We start from the raw sequence: 16,815 nt of genomic DNA on the forward strand, positions 1-16,815 counted from the left end.
AGTGTCCTTCCTTCCAGCTCTCATTCAATGGTGGGGAAACCAAGGCCCAGAAAGGAGAAATGATTTCCCTTCTGAGTCAGATCAACTGCCAAGTGAGTGACAGAGCCAGAGCGAGAATCCAAGACTGTTTTCATGATATTGCATTACACTACACACACAGACACACAGACACACACACACACACACACACACATACACGCATGCATATCCTGGCATGCCTCTTAGCAAATACCATACTGGATGCTTTACATATTGCGGGGAGCTGAACCCAGGCTGAAAACGGCACAGTAACTTCCCTAAAATCACACAATAGGTCAGACAAGAAAAACCCAGAGTGTCTGGTCATCTTCCTGGGACTCAACAAACATTCATTAAGCCTCTGCTCTAGGCCAGGCTGTAGGCTGGGGGCTGGGGGCACACACTCACTCTTTATCTCACTTAAACCTCACGTGTAGGGGCACAACGAGGTAAGTACAAAGGGCCTGCTGCTTGCTAGGACCCAAATCCTAGCCCCATTCGATGACTGTCCTCAGACAAGTTACCTGATGTCCTACAAATAATGCCTCCATTTCCCCATTCTGTACAATGGAAGTAATAATAGTATCTGCCTGGTAGGCTATTGTGATCATGAAGGGAGATAATCCATATGAAATACTCAGCACAGGGCCTGTTAATATAAATATGACATTGAAAAATAAATCTCCATTTGACAGAGCAATTCTGCTCAAGAGAAAGGAAAACAAGTCCTTACAAAAACCTTTACACCAATGTTTAGAGTAGCACCATTCATAGCACCTGCAAAGTGGAATCAACCCACTGTCCATCAGCTGGCGAGTGGATAAATGAAATGCAGTGTGTCCATACAATGGAAGGCTATTCAGCAGTGAAAAGAAATGAAGTACTGATGCACGCAATAACGTGTAAGTAGGAGGAGCTAGTTACAAGAAACTATATCTCATATGATTCCATTTATATGAACTGTCCGGAAGAGGCAAATTTCTAGAGATAGGAAGCTAATCAGGGCTGGGAGAATGGAGGATAACAGAATGAGAATGCACATGGGATTTTATTTGAGGGTGAGAAATCTGATGAAATTAGACTGTGGTGATGGTTGCACAATCCCATTCACTAGGTAAAAAATCATTGCACTGTGCCTTTTAAGTGGGTGAAGTGTATGGCATGTGGATTACATTTCAGTAAGTTGTTCTTTAGAGTAAGTAGGTATTTATAAACTCTGTAAATAAGATAATAAGTAGTGGGGCTGGGAATATAGCTCAGTGGCATAAGTGCCTGCCTGGCAAGCGCCAAGTTCCTGAGTTCGATCCCTGGTACCACAAAAAAAAAAAAAAAAGATAATAAGTAGTATCAATCCCAACCAGGCACAGTGGTGCACACCTGTAATTCCAGCACTCGGAAGGCTGAGGCAGGAGGGTCGCTGCAAGTTCAAGGCCAGCCTGGGCTTCATAGTGAGTTCAAGGCCAGCCTGAACTGCATAGTGAGACCCTGTCTCAAAAAACCAAAAATAAAAAAAAGTATCAATACCATTCCAGAGATTAGGCTCAGAGAGACTTAGTAACTTTCCTGAAGTCACATGGCTAGTAGATTGCAGGGCCTGATATGGGACTTTTTTCTTTTTAATTCCAAGTCTAAGGCTCTTTTCTGAAGTTTCCCTAAAACCTAATTCAGCCCAGACTCACAGAGACCAGGTCTGCCTATTACTATCTCAGGAAAAGCCTCCCTCCCTGTCCCAGTGAGGCCACTTGGGGAGCTCTATCGTATAATCTGAACACTTCCACCTCGTGGAGAGACTATGTGTAGGGGACGAGAGGTCAGGACCAAGGTCACAGGAGAGAGCCGCCTGGTGGGGACCCACTGTTTCTAGCCGGTGCCACCAGTGTCTTCTTTGGGGAAGCTTGGAGAATGCGGCAGATGAAACATAGCAGACTCTTGGCCACAAGCTCGTGGCTGACTTTAGGATGACCTTGGCTAAGCAAGCTCACTCTCTGGGGCTCCTGGTAAAGTGATATTTGGGAGGAGCTCTGAGGACAGCTCCCAGGCCAGACATTTCTAAGGGTCCGAGGCGCTCTGAAACAGAGTGGCCTCCTCCTCCACACCTCCCACTCATGGCCGGGCAGGAAGGCTCGCTCCACTTCCCACCCAGGGAGGGAGGCAGGCGAAGGGAGGGACACGGTGCTGCCACCCAGGGTCCTCTGGCTCCCCAGGATCCCTAGGCTCCCCAGAAGGAAAGGCGCGAACTCTACCACAGACCCCACGCCCTGCACTGTGGGCAGCAGCGCGAAAGGGGCTCCCACTTCTGCCACCCCAGGGAAGGCATCACCTCGGTCAGTCCAGGGCTCCCAACCCAGTGTCCCGACCTGGGGAAGCTTCTTCCGCCCTCTGCTCTCTGCCTGTGCGGCTGTGGACAGTGTCCAGAAACCCTGCTGTCCCCTCCTGCCCAGCTCGAGAGCATTCAGAAATGCACAACCCCGGCCCCTTTCCTGGCCAAATGAGGAAGTTCAGCAAATGAGAGGAGCCAGGCTCAGGCAAAGCCACCCAGAGTCCAAGTGCTGCACTGGGAGAGCAGCCCACTGGGTTTGGTGCCATGTGTAGACAGCGCAACCTGCCCAGGCCTCAGCCAGGAAGCCTGCATGTGTCCCCGCACGGAGACAGGAAGAGGCCACCTGTGCACCTGCAAGGCCAGCATCTACCTCACCCAGGCCCAGGACGTGGAGGAGGGGTGGAAAAGAGGAGGGTGTCCTTTCCCACCCTTCAGACGAGCACAGCTGAGGTCCAGAAGTGGCAGAAACAGCCTGCCTGTGGTCATGAGAGCAACTTAATAAATCCTAGATCTTTTCTTTTTTTCCTGCAATACTGGGGATTGAACCGAGAACCTTTGCACTGAGCTATATCCTCAACACACCTCCCAGTAATTTTTAAAATTTTGAGACCTTATCTCACTATGTCCCTGCATTGCCCAGGCTGGGCTTGAACTTGCAATCCTCCCGCCTCAGCCTCCTGCCACAGCCACTCAGAGTGCTGAGATTACAGACGTGTGCTACCACAACCAGCTGTATCCTTCTTACTAAATCCAGTCACATCCCTGCCCTGCCAGACACTGTTTATATTCAAAATGTCCCTTTCAGTTTTAAGAAATACCATAGTCACCATCTTTGTAGCACTTTACAGCTAAATCCTTAAAGCACTTTGTGTCAGGTACTTGCTACCCTATCCTCAGAGCTCTCTGTAAATATTAATACATTAAATCTTCATATCAATCCTATGGCATGCAAACTACTTCATTTCCATTTTACAGATGAGGACAATGAGGTAACGTGTGTTTAAATAAGTCCAAGTCCCATAGCTAAAAACCTGGAAGCCCTGGGATTTGAACCCAAGTACTCATCATGGTCTTGCATGCCATCCAACAGCATCCATACCACAAAGCATACCTGCTAGCACCCACCTCACAAGAGGCAGGCAAGGGGCCTGGGGTGCCTGCTCAGGACAGGGCACCAATGCAAGGGTCCACTTCAGCTCGAGGGGTGTCTGTGCCATGCGCTGGGGCCGAGAGTGGAGGGAGGGCACAGGGGACAGGTTGCAATCTGTCCCCAGCAGCCGGCTGCTGCAAGTCAAGCTAGGGGTTTGGGGGGCACAGGCTGCCGGCAGCTCAGGGGTCTGATAGCATCCATCTTGGCCGCAGACTGAGGCCTGGCCACTTTGTCACTCAGCCAGGTTCCCCAACCCCCTGGCTGGGGGCAAAACAGAAGTCTTGGGCCCTTCTGGCTATGTGGTCTCCAAAGGATATAAGCCCTGGTGATCAGTTTGGGGGCCAAAGAAGCAGGTTTAGTCTTGGGGAGATCGCCCTGAGCCCCAGGAATGTCACTGCAGCCCTGTCAGGGACAGGTAACAGCTCTGGCTGATTCCTGAGTGAGCTCAGTAGATCACCTCCCACGGTCGCCCGCCTCTCAGATTCATCCAAGCCAGCGACTCCCACGGTGGGAAGTCCTTCCTTGTACCCTACAGGAGCCCTTCCTGCTGCAGTGCAGTCCCGTTGCCTTGTTCTAGAAATGTTTCTGCTTCCAAACGCACCCTTTGTGAGACTGCTAAGGCTCCATTCTGCAAACAACACGGCAATCACAAAAGCCATTATGCAGCCAGCAGCTGCTCTGGGTTCAAGAATTTCATTTCATTTGGAGAAAGGCTTTGGCCTCAGCTCCTCCAGCCCTCTGCAATCTCAGGGCATGGAGAAAGGGACCAGGATGCAGGGAGCAGAAATGGAAAGATAACAAAACAAAGGCAGGAGAGAGGCTGTGTCATTCAGAGCCTCTCCTGACCTGCCAAGGACTCTCCACACCTTTCCTTCAGCAGCGTGGGGGCCCAGGGAGGCACCAGCCTCTCATAGCTCCGCAGCTTCTGCTGGAGACCCGCTCAAGGGGCCATCTGCTCGGAGCCCTTTCTGCAAAAGCTTCAAAAGTCCCATTTCTCCAGGGAGCGGGAAGCTGGGGAGACGGCAGCTCCAAACAATACGGGAAATTTATTAGGGAGGACGGTGGGGGCGAATGAGGCCAGCACACTCCGGATAACTCTGAGATACAAAGGGTTATTCAACGTGGAAAATCCTTAGGCTCCTTCAGAAGTCAAGGGCTCGCTCTGCAGCCTTCCTTTCCAGAACCACTCCGCCCCCGCCCGCCCCACCCCAAGTCAGACTTACTGCCCGTCCCCTGCCACTGGGCAAATATTGACTTTCCTTCACTTCGCATCACCGTGACACCGAGACGGATGGGCCGGCCATTGTCTCTCTCCTCTCCGAGGCAGGACCGGCTGTCAGCCAAGTGGCTCGAGAGCAGGCAGGCCAAGAAAACACAGCGTGGTCTTGGAAGTCACGGAGCTGTCTTTGGCCTTCTGTTTTGTCTTTCTGTCCTCCCTCCCCTCCCCAGGCTTATTTGGGTTTATTTTTCACATTCTGGCTATCCTGCTGCCATGTGGCATGTCTGACTCAAGAGACACAGAACGGCGTGGCAGCCCGGCCTCTGAGGCTGGGCAACCTATGCTAGTCCTTTAATTTCTTGGACCTCAGCATTCTAATCTGCACAATGGGGATGTGGGTCCAAACAATTTCAGTGTCTGGATCAGGAACTCCCTAGCAGGATCTATGAGCCCCCTCCCACCCGCTGCAATCAAGGCACCAAGCCTGTGCTCTGGTTTACAAGAGATGGAAAATAACAGCTCGGTGCTTTACAGGGAGGGTGGAAAGAGTACAGGACGGAGGGACCACAAGTGCCACCCGTTGTACCTCTATCGCAGGCGTAACATGCTGAACGGTACGGGGCAAGGAGCCTCAGCTTCCCCAGAAGCAGAAGCAGAGGACTGGCTGATGATGCCCCAGGCTCCTCTCGGGCACACGCTGAGGCTCCCTTTCCTAGCACCTGGCTGAGGGCAGTGCTGCCCGGGCTCCTTCAGCCTTTTCTCCAGGACTTGTTTTGCAGCATTTCCTTGTGCTCAGCTCCTGTCCCCCACCCCACCCCGCTGTGTCCCTGTCCCACTCCTGGGAGTACCTGCACGCCCTGCAGCGGCGCGTGGCCATACCATACTCCACAGGCTGTGTGACAAGGACTACTGCCTAACGCGCGCAGTGCACAGTGGGAGGGGAGTGAGAAAAACTGGGGAAACCTAAGGTGCAGTGCCAGCTACAGGGCTATGAGCTCTGCCTCTGCCCTTCCTCTGGCCTAGGCCCCCTCTATGACCACACAGAACCTCAAAAAACCCATTCCTGGGTGGCACCAGTTTATCGCAGTAGGAGCTCCTACACTCCAGTTTTATATAACTTATTCCTATGTGATGGTCATAAGAACCCTAAGAGGTAGGAAATATTATCCCCATTTCACAAATGAGATAACTGAGGCTCGGAGAAATTAAAGAATTTGCTTAAATACCCACAGCTACTAAGGAGAGAGCCAAGACAGGAACCTGGTTGTGTCTGTCTACAAAGTCTGGCATTGTCATCACCGCCTCTCCTCAGGCTGCATGACAGGATGGAACCAAGACTAGTGAATGCCCAATGCCGGAACGACCCCCACAACCCCTCCCCCCAACACCCCACACAACCTCAGCAAAGGCAGAGACAACAGGGCCAGGGAACCATAGGGCCGGAAGGACTCTGCTTCATCTAAAACAGCATCCACTTCACACCTGAGGAAATTGAGACCCAGAGGCCACTGTAACTTGCCCAAGGTCACACAGCAAGGCTGGAATAAGCCCAAGCCCTGGCCCCACTAGCCCTTCCCCATCCCACCAGCACACTTGGTCTGGCCTGGCATCCTGGGGTCCTGGGCATGCCCTGAGGCTAAGGAAGCTCCACTGTCACACCTTCCAGCCCAGCCTACTTTGGGACATCTAGCCTCAGCCCTCTCGGGCCCTCGGCCGGCTCATTTCTGGAAGGCGGAGGGAGCAGAGTGAAGAACCCGTTTCGGTATGACCACAGAAAGGACCAAAGGTAGCCGAGGATAGGAAAGGAAGAACTAGAGGAGAATAGGTACGAGGTCATCAGAAAGCCCAGCCACCTCCTTCCTCCTGTGAAGTCCCCACTGCAGAGCAACTCTAGTTCCAAACAGACAGCTCCCTTTCTGCAGGGAAGCTTTGGGGCCATACGGATAGTCACACACCAGGCCCACGAAGCCCGCCCCGCCTGCGCCCCATGGCTGCTGTCCACAGGGCCGCTGCCCGCCTGCTAACATGCTTGCACTGTTGCTGTCCTCAACAGCTACCCCTCGGGAAGGACTTAGGGGGCTCAGCATTGCACGAAGTATTTCACGTTTCTTGTTTAACCTTCATAACCCTAAAATACCACCACTATTACCACCGTGGCTTGATAACTGAGCCACTGAAGCTCCAAGATTTTTATAAAGACACTTGCTCAAGGTCACACAGTTGATAACCAGTAAGCCAGGGCCTCCAGGGATGGGCAGGATTTAAACCATGTATTTTGTCTTAAGCCGTCCGATTCTGGGGACAGAAGCAGAGTGGGGCAGAGCACTGGGGGTTCCTGGAGACTATGTTTCTGTCACCCCTTGCAGCCCACTTCCTGCCCCTCAGGCACCAGCAGAGAAATTCAGCCACAAATCTGCAGGGTTGACAAGTCATGGGAATTTACCTAGTTTACTTTCTCAACGTACAGGCAGGGAAAAGAAGAAAGGGGCTTGACCAAGGTCACACAAGGTCACACAAGGCAAAGGCACAGCCTGCAAACTAAGCTCCACTCTCTGATCTTACAGCAGGACTCTTCCCACATCTCCTAAGGCCCAAAGAGCGGCTAGCAACTGTCAAGCGGGGAAGAGGGGCACCCCAGGAAGGAGTTAGGGTAGACTCTCCTACAGCCCGGGCTGCCAGACTGCATGGTGGGAGGCTGCGAGCTCTGGTAGCGGAGATCTTTCTAGACAGAGAAGATGCCTTCAGAGCATCCTTGCAGAGGAGGATGCAGCCCTGCCTGGAGACAAGCAGGAAGACAGCGTGACCTTGGCAGGCTCTTGACATTCCCCCTTTAACCTCCACAGGGACCCTGCGGGCAGGGGCGGCTGTGCCCTTCACAGAGAGGTGTGCAGTGCTGGAAAGCCAGGCAGGGGGCTCCGGAGCAGCTGGGGACTCAGAGCGGGGGAGGTGACCCATAAGCAGGCTGTGGGCCTCCCAGCCCTGTTGCCTGTCGGGGGCTAGGGGGCAGTCTCCCCAGAACTAGACAGCCCTACCCAGTGCACCTCACGCCAGCCCTTCTGTGAGCCTCATCTGCAAGCGGGGGTTGGGTGGGTTGGCGGGAGGGGGGCAGCAGGTGTTCAGGCTGGGGGAGACTTCTGATTCCCTAAGTTCCAAACCCCATGTGGATGGAGATACTGCAGCCCAGGGGGTAAATGAGCGGCCCAAGGTCATAGGACGGGTCCGAATGGATGCCTTGGACTCTCCTTGGGGCGCCTGGTCCGCACTGACCACCCCTACCTTCCCCAGGAAAAGTGTGCTGCGCACGCTACGGGGAAGCCAGCGAGAATTCCCAGGCACAGAGGCTCAGGCTGCCCGGGCTCGTGCACCCCAGCACCCTCCTCCGCGTCATTCCCGTTCTTGTCCCGTGTAAGGCGCGCCTCCATCAACCCGAGACGCCGAGGAGCATCGGCTCGTCAAAGGTCATAAGGCAAACAGAGGCGGACTTGCCCTAGGACCCAGCTGCCCCCGCCCCCCGCCCCCGCCCTCCTCTCTCCCGGCTCTGCCGCCCGTCAGCCTCCTCGTGGTCCTGCTTCTCCCAGTGCACAGAGCCGCGGTGCTGGACGGACTGTGAGAAAGTTCTGGGGAGAGGGATGGGCACAAACGTGGCTGTGGATCCCTGTCCTGGACCGCTGCGGCAGGCGAGGGGCACCGCGCTCTGCGCTCCACCGGTTCCGCCCCCACCCCTTGCGCCCCACTTTGCACCAGGGGTCCCCCGAGCTCCACACCCGCGGTATCCCTCAACACAGCCTCACTGTGGCGGGGACGGGTGACGTCCCACGCGCCCCTCACCCACTTTCCGCCGCACCCCCACTTCACCCACTCTCCTGCGCGCCCCTTCCCGTGGCTACTCGGCGGCGAGCGCCTCTTGTCCCCCTCAGTGTCCGGGTCCCGCGTGAAGGCACCTGGCCGCCCTTGCCTTCTCCCCACTCCGGTCCCGGGCTGTCCACGAGGAGAAACAGGGCGAGGGGTTCCCAGGATCATTCAGGGCACCTCCCGCGGGACTAACCGGTAATTCCGGACGCAAGTAGATTTCCCGAGCCGGGTCTCCCGGAGCTGGCCCTGCGCTTGGTTTATCCTGCGGTAAGCACCAAGCCCAGAAAGTCGGAGCGCCCCAGTGTGGGGACCCCGCCTCCACCAGCCCCCAGACCCTCGAGGCGGCCCATGTGGCCAGGGCGTGGCTTCGCTGGGGACCACGGGCAGCCCCTGCACCCCGCCCACCCAGGTCTTCTCTTACCGGGTGGGCAGGGGCTGGCCGAGGGGACCGCGGTCCGAGTCGAGGTCCCCCTCGTCTCTCCGGCTGGCCGCTCTGCGGCTCTCCTCCCGCCTGCCGCCGCTCCGCTCCCTCGCCCGCTCTGCAGTAGTAACAACCCGACCCGCTTCCCCCGCCCGCCAATTGGGATGCGCCTCACATCGCCCGTACGCCGCGCCGGCCCCTCCGAGGGCAAGGGCGATTCCGCGCCGATTCCCAGGCCGGGCGGAGCCGGGACCCCCGCCCCGCCCAGCCCCGCCCAGCCCCGCCCTCACCCCAATCCCCACCAGACCCCCAGACCCCTCCCTAGCCGGGATGAACCGAGGCGGGGAGGAAGGGCGGGGGAGGCAGGTGTGTGCAAGAGTGAGCGAGGGAGAGGAAGAAGGAGGGTTCAGCCTGCCTCGGCCTTACAAAAGTTCAGGGCGGGCGGGGCCGGCTTCGGGCCTGGGAGCCCCATGGGACTCCCACGGGACTCCCACGGACTCCCACGGGGCTCCCACGGCTCTGCGGAGATTCCCGCCCGCTCCGCTCCCTGCCCTCCTGCGACAGTCCCCCCCAACCCCGCCCCCCAGCTTTCAGAGCCTCGGGTGCGGATTGGCTGGGGGAGGGGCCCTCCCTGCTGTGGGACCGCGAGGGGAGGGGTGGGAGAGGAAAGATTTGCTTCAGGGGATACGGTAAAGGTTTTCCTGAGTACAGGGAGAAAAAGGAAGGAGGAGGAGGTGAAACAAAAGACTAGAGAGGCAGGGGAGGCGGGTGTCTGTCCAGAGGACTCCCACGGCCCGCAGTCCCCAGCATCTGCCCGTCCGTCCCGCAGGGTGCAGTGGGACTGGCGCCCAGGCTCTCTGGGTCACTTGAGGCAGGGAGAGAGGACAGTGCAGGGACCCAGGCTGGAGAGGAGGACCCGGTGCCGGCCCTCAGATAAGAACCCGCCTACACACAGGTAAGGCCAACTGCACAGAACAAGGGGAGCCATCCTAGTGCCCAGTGCCACCTGCTAAGACCTCAGGACCCCGGTGAGCAGCTGGAGTTTGTGCAGGTGACAGGGAATTCTCACCCAGACCTTACACGCTCCTCACCCGCCCCGTCACTCAGCCTCGCATGGCTTTAGTAGCCGCTCCTTTCCCTTTGCCTCCTGCCCTGCTTTCTTTCCATCACCAAGTTTAGGGCTTGACCCAGGAAGTATATCCCCAGCCCCAGCCTCCAAACCCTGTAAGTGTGCATGTTGGGAGACTCACTCACTCAGGGCTTTGCACACCTTCACACCCCCACCCATCCGAGGAGCCTGTGAGATTCCCAGTATCACAGTGGACCCCCTCTCCTTCCCCTCCTCTGCGGGTCCCTAGCCCCAGAGGCGACAGCCCCAGAGGCAACATCAGCACGGCCGCTGCAGCCCTGCAGCACCGCTGCTCGGTGCAGGCTGGAGCGTCTTCAGAGGGCGCAGCTGGCTCACAGCGGCTGGTCTGCAGAAGAGCTGATTCGGGGATTTGTGGGCTGCGTGCTCCCCGACACCTGGCAGGGTGCACATGGGAGCTGGATGTCTGCAGGGGAGGACACCTGAGACTGGTCAGCTCGGCTGCCCCTCACGTTCTCCAGAGGAAAAAGGGGACCTGAGGGTCAAGGGCTCAAGGTCAGGGTGCTCAGAGGAGGGCGGCAGGGATTCCCCACATGCTCAGACACAATGTCACCTGAGATGGGCTGCAGCTGCTGCTCTCTCCTGCTTCCCCGGGGAAGAAATGCTTCTCCTTGCTCCCCTCCCCACCCCAACCCCGGGAGGCTCTGCAGGCTTCAGGTGAGACTGCAGAATTTCTGACTGGAGAAAGCCTCGGCCTTAAGGGCTGGCACAGAACACCCGACCGGGATGCCTGGGACTGCTGAAACAGTCCTCGTGTTTGATGAAATAAACTGAAAGATCCTGGAGCCTCACGCAAAGCTGCCTCCAGGAAAACTGAGACTAATTGCAGGAGACACCGCATTCCTGGTGTCTGTGCCTCTGAAAACACCTGTGTGTAAAGTCTCTGCTGCCCGTTTCTCCTGGAGCAGTACAAGTCCCAAGGCCCAGGTGACATTGGCGTAGGTGGGGAGGCAGGTCAAGCTGGCGGGGAGCGGAGCACTGTGGGTCCCTTGAGAAAAGGCAGCTGCGTGTGGCTCAGAGGCAAGGGAGGACCAATGCTGTGCTTTTTAAGGAAGCCCCAAAACTTGAGTGGGTTGCACAAGGTTCCATGGTGGGTTTGGCCTCTGTTGGCTGTAGGTCTGAGTCTAGATGCCGGTCCTCCCCTGGTCCACAAATGGATAGCTTCGCCCTCCTCCCCAGATGTTCCTTACCTCCTGGCTGCCCCTCCATCCCTGTTTTGTTGCAAGTGTCCTACACCAGTGTCTCCAGTGTGGACTTTATCTGTTCTCCAGCTTCACCTAACCCTGCCTACTCCCTCACCCCATCCTCCAGCTGCATCCATTGCTGCTCAAGTCTCGAAAGATTTTTTTTCTGCCACAGGACCTTTGCACATGTTGTTCCAGCAGCAGAGGACACTGTTCTCTTTATTCCACTTCACTATACCAACCCCTGTCATCTTGCAGGTCTCAGTTCCCTGCCCCGCTCCCTGTGGCTCCTGTGCCTCTCCTCTCCAGCACTTGTCACACTTGTCCTCTCTGGTTCTTGTCTCTCCTCACAAGACCATGGGGGGTGAGGACCTCTGCTCATCCAGCCTCCTGGCACAGAACAGACCCTCAGTAAATACCTCAGTGGCTGTGAGATGTGGGGTCTGCAAATCCTCATACTGCCATTGTAAGCTGTGTGACCGCGAGCAAATTACGTGACCCCTGTAAGCCTGTCTTTCTCACCTGCACATGGGGATTTTGACGGCAAAATGGGGTAACTGTAAGGATTAAGCGGATAATGGACATAAAGAGACCAAGGCAGTATCAAGCTTGGCATGACGCTATTAGCTCCTGCTGCTAAAGAAATAAGGCTGGAAGGAACACAGGGATGGAGGCATTCCTCCGCCCCCAGCCTTCCCCCGGGGATGCTGTGCCCCTTCCTCCGCGCCTCCCCCTCACCATCCCCCTGCTGACGCAACTCGCTTAGTGCCTCTGCAGTCCTGCCTTCTGGCCTTAGGCTTCTCGGAATCAGCAGACAGCAGCTGCCGTCAGCCCTCCCTCAGCACTGGCTGTGCCCTCAGGGTGCTGGGCACTAGCCCTTCGGTGGCCTCAGGCGTTCCACTAACCCCAGACTTGGAGCCACTGCTGGGGGTACTGGCAGAGCCAAGGTGGCCAAGAGCAGGGCGGAGAGGGTTCTGCCTCCTTCACGATCTCTGTCAGCGCCCCCCAAAGTCACCTCTAAGTCCACAGGCAACAGGAGGTGCCCAATGACATGGCAACTCATGCCCCTTTTGCCCAGAAGTCCTGGGGCTGCTCCAGAGCCCTGGCTCCTGCCCACCCCTCTAGGCCACGTTCTGTGCCCTTCTGTCCCTGGGGCAAGTGGTAGAAGGATCATGTGAGGGCGAGGTGCCCAGGGGACTGGGCAGTCTCCCTGAGCTGGCTTTGTTTCGAGATCCTTTCTCTCCCAGGGACCAGGCTCCAGTGAAGGCTGCTCCTGGGGAGCTGGCAGCGCCTCCCATTCCTGCTCTACCAGCACCCCCCTAGCTGGTACCTTGGAAAAGCGGCCAAGCTTCCAGCCTGCACAGAGCCAAAGGCTGCCGTGCTGGAAAGCCCCTGCCACCAGACCCCAGCTGAACAAGGGTCAAGGGACAAAGCGAAGAAACGGGCACTTAAAAAGCTGATGCAGTTGTTCACCTTGACCAAGTTCCCTGCTACTTCAGACCCGACCAGACAAAATAATGGCTTTCAGAGCCTCCCACCCAGAGGCAGCTGGATTCCTGCACAACACTCCTACACCCCGCAGCCACCACCACGACCCTCAGTAGTGCTCAGGGAGACACCTCCACCCACCCCAGTACGCAGCAACCAGCACAGCGGCCCTACTGCTTGTACGGGGCCGGGCCACACAGAATCACTGGCTGGCACAGCTGTCCTGAGCAGCAGCGTGGACCCCTGGGGGCCGTGGGAGTGCTTCAGGGCTCCAGCAGTTAAAACACAGGCCGGGAAGCCAGACTGCTGGGTATGAATCCTGACTTTGCCACTTAACAGCTGTGCAACCTTGGCCAAGTAACTTAACTTGTCTGTGTCTCATCTGTACAATAAGTGGGGAAACAGCATCTTTCTCAAACAACTTCTGGGGATGTTACTTGAGTTAATACATACAAAGAACTCAGTACATGGTCAAGCATGTAGCTCAGTGGTAGAGTGCTTGTGTCCTATGTACAAAGCCCTGGCTCAGATCCCTAGCACCGCAAAAAAAAAAAAAAAAAAAGAGAGAGAGAGAAACAGGACTCAGAAGGGGTCCTCGGGGCTTAATAAATGTTAGCTTTTAAAAATACCATCTCTGCTTTGCAGATGAGGAAACAAATAGAAACAGCTGCTTCTTATTTAGCACCTACTATGTGCCAGGCAGTGTATATATATCATGGAGATGGGAGGGGTCTAGGACAGGTCGCCCTGGACACTCCCATGTATCATCAAAGCTGGGTCTGCTGACAATGGACAGGAACCCGGAAGCTGGGGAACCGCAGGCTGGACGGAGTTGGCAGCTTGCCTTCATTTCTGTACCGGTCTCTTTTATGACCTTAACGCTTTGGGTCAGATCGCTGCTCAGTTCTGCATACAGGCAGGGCAGTCACTTCTGCAGTGTCCTCATGCTAGGGTTATTATCCCTAAATTGACCTACCCTATCTCATCCCTCTTTAAGACCAAGGACACCAAGATAAGAGGATCCACAGTCCAGTTCCAGACACCCTCGAGCAATGCTTAGAATCCAGTCGTCCTCCTAACCTGCAGTCACCCCGGATTCCAAGAAGGCAGAGCTGTACAGACCACCCCACGAGGAAGGTCACTGCCCCGTGAGGAACGTCATCTCCCAAGCAGGATCAACCGTTTCCACGGTGAAACCAAAGCCGCCACATAAACAAGAATAACCATCTCATGGGGACCGAGTAGTCAGGAGGAGTCCCCTGAAACCAGGGCTGACATATGATCACCAGACCCTGGGCCACTATAGCACCCCCTAAAACTAACCCTGCCTGATCTTTTTCGAGCCCCTTCAGTCCCACAGGCTGAAGTCCCTTTCCCATTTTCTCTTCCTTTAAGAGACCAGCTTGATCTTTGTCAGCGCTGTCCCCTGCCCCCTTCATTCCCGCTTACTTTCCAACAAAAAAGCCTTTTTCCTGTAAATTCATGCTGACTCTCAGCTTTAATCTTCATTATCACTGAAGCAAGGACCGGCACTAGCCCATGACAGCGCCCCCCTTCCCGGGGCAAATTCACATCCACCGGCTTCCTGGGGCTGCGGTGGTACCCCAGGGAAAGTGAGCCGGAGGCAGGTAATCAGGCTGCAGATGCACAGAGATGTTTGGGGCAGTCATTAAGTAGGGTTCCCGCTAGAGAAATTGTCACCAAAAAGAATGCAGCTGAAAAACAAGCCAGACTTGACAGCAGGGCTGTGGGCAGAGCAAGAGACCCTCCTGGTTGGGCAGAGTGGCTGGCTTGACCCTGTCTGACCCGGTGACCCTAAGCGTGGGTTTGACGGAGTTGTCTCAAGAGCTGGTGCACCCAATAGCCCCTGCACCGGCAGCCTGCAGAGAAACCCTGCCCCAGCTGCCGGGACTCTCTCCTCACTAGGCTGCTGAGCTTCGACAGGGCACAACAGCAAGAGTCACACAGAGCAACTTCAGACAGCGGTGCTGCCAGGTGGGGGGACCAGAGACACTGCCGCCAGCGGCAAGGGGCAGCCCAGACCACTTGAGGATATGTGAAGCAGCTGGAGGGGGCTCCCAGGGCAAAGCAGGGTTGGCGAGACCAGATTTCCTGTAAGGCAGGAAGGCGCTTGGGGATAATGAGTCTCAGGTGTTGAGATGATGCTAATGACGACGACAGCAAAGATATATTGATGTTTACTATGCGCCAGCCACTATTTTAAGTGCTTCATATGAATGTATTTACTTCTTACAGTAACTCTAGGGCAAAGGAGCATTCTGATTCCCATTTTACAGATGGGAAAACTAGGGTGCCAAGAGATTAAAATAACTTCCTCCAAGGTCACATAGCTAGGAAGATGTGAGATTTGACCCTGGGGCCACACTCCCTACCCTTATACTCTCTGCCTTCCCGGTCACTTTCAAATGCCTTTGTTCCTTAACCATAAAGTGGACAGGGCTGTAGACACTTGGATCCTCCTTGAGCCTTACAACTACCCTAAGATATCAGTGTTTGTCCCCATTTCACAGCTGGGGAAACTGAGGTTCAGCATGCAACTGACTTGCTGCAGTCTGCACAGCTGGGAAGTGTCAGGCTTCAAGGCCTGATCTGTGGGACACTAAAGCTCATCCACCTCCAGGGATTAGGCGACCTGCCTGAGGCCTCCTGCCTAACTTCAGTCCTGCTCACCTGTGAGAAGAGTTCCCAGCTGGCCAGAGCTGAGGGCCTGCAGGGGCCATGTGTTGGCCTATGGTGACCCTTCTGCTGCCATCTGCTGGTCAACAGCCTATCCGAAGGTCACGTGCAGCCTGTGTGTATTCTTACTGGTGTGCGGTCTTTGATAGAGAAGACGCAGCCAAGATCCCCATCAAACACACACTTGATTTTTTTCTTGTGGTAGAGACTGAACTCAGCACCTCTGCACAGAGCTACATCTCCAGCCATTTTTGATTTTTTAATTTTGAGACAGGGTCTCATTACATCACTAAGTCGCCTAGGCTGGGCTTAAAACTTTGATCCTGTCTCAGCTTCCCTGAGTGCTGAGAATATGCTGGGCCTCAGTTTTCCCAACTGTGAAGTGGGGACAAAGTGGCAATGAAAGGTGATGGCTCTCAACTTCTCTATCCATCAGAATCACCCCACAGATAGACGCTTGGCCCCATCACCCAGAGATCTGATTAACTAGCCAGTCTTCCTCCATGCGGTGGGGGATGATGGCAGCTTTGATGGAAATAGCAATAGCTTCAAAGTCAGACCTGGGACCCCAGCTCTGCCGTGTGTGGACTGTGTGACTTGGACTGATCACTTGCACTCTCTGAGTTCCGGCTTTTCTTGGAAGCCTCTGCTGCCAGGTCACCTAAGCTAAGCACAGTGCCCGGAGTTCCAGTTGTCTGCTGAGACATCCAATCTTCCTCCCACCGCTCCACAGTTTGGATTTCCTCCTGAACTACATGTGCAGGTAAGTCCCCCGGCTCAGCAACTGTGAATGTGCGCTCCATCCAGTGACCGCATCTTTATCTTTTTGCACGTAGGGTGTGACTTCTCAATGCCATTGTCCTAATTGCAAACCTTGAGCGTGGCTTTTTTCCAGCTGTACCCAACTAGGGTCCTTCCCGAAACACCCCCATTTGATCCATCCAGCTCCCAGGCCTCTGCCCCCAGCTCTGACCTTCCAGACCCTCCCAGCCTGTCTGCACCTCACCCTGCTGGCCTCTCAGTTATCACACACAGCTACCCAGAGGGCCTTTGGGTCTCAAAGCCCACTCACTCCATCTCCCCCTCATCACGCCAGGCCTTGCTGACTGGCCCCACGGGCACACTGGACAGACTGGCTCTGTGCTTGTGGCTCTACTGGTGCCCTCCCAGAGGTCCCCCCTCTGCCTTTGCAACTCCCCGCTCCCAGCACCCAGCACAGCCTGGGCACATGGTAGGTGCTTCGTCAGTCACAACTGTTGCCCTTGCATGGGGTCAAGAGACCAGGACCTGTGTACCCACAGACTGTCCCAGGGACTGGG

General features: G+C 55.7%; 1 protein-coding gene across 3 annotated transcripts in view; it reads right to left on the bottom strand.

Annotated features, from left to right (window-relative positions):
• Syt2 (synaptotagmin II) overlaps positions 1 to 16,815 on the bottom strand; it is a 104,886-nt gene that overhangs the window by 37,222 nt on the left and 50,849 nt on the right. The window contains exon 1 of one of the 3 annotated variants that reach the window (XM_005375226.2): positions 8,981 to 9,139. The exons of 1 other annotated variant lie outside the window; for it this stretch is intronic. The gene's annotated coding sequence lies outside the window, so the exon portion shown is untranslated. Of the gene's footprint in view, positions 1 to 8,980; positions 9,140 to 16,815 lie in introns of those variants that run through there. One more of the 3 variants, XM_005375224.2, reaches the window with a different exon arrangement.

Source organism: Chinchilla lanigera, unplaced genomic scaffold (assembly GCF_000276665.1).
Source record: "Chinchilla lanigera isolate Chin_1 unplaced genomic scaffold, ChiLan1.0 scaffold00005, whole genome shotgun sequence".
Classification (NCBI taxonomy): Eukaryota; Metazoa; Chordata; class Mammalia; order Rodentia; family Chinchillidae; genus Chinchilla; species Chinchilla lanigera.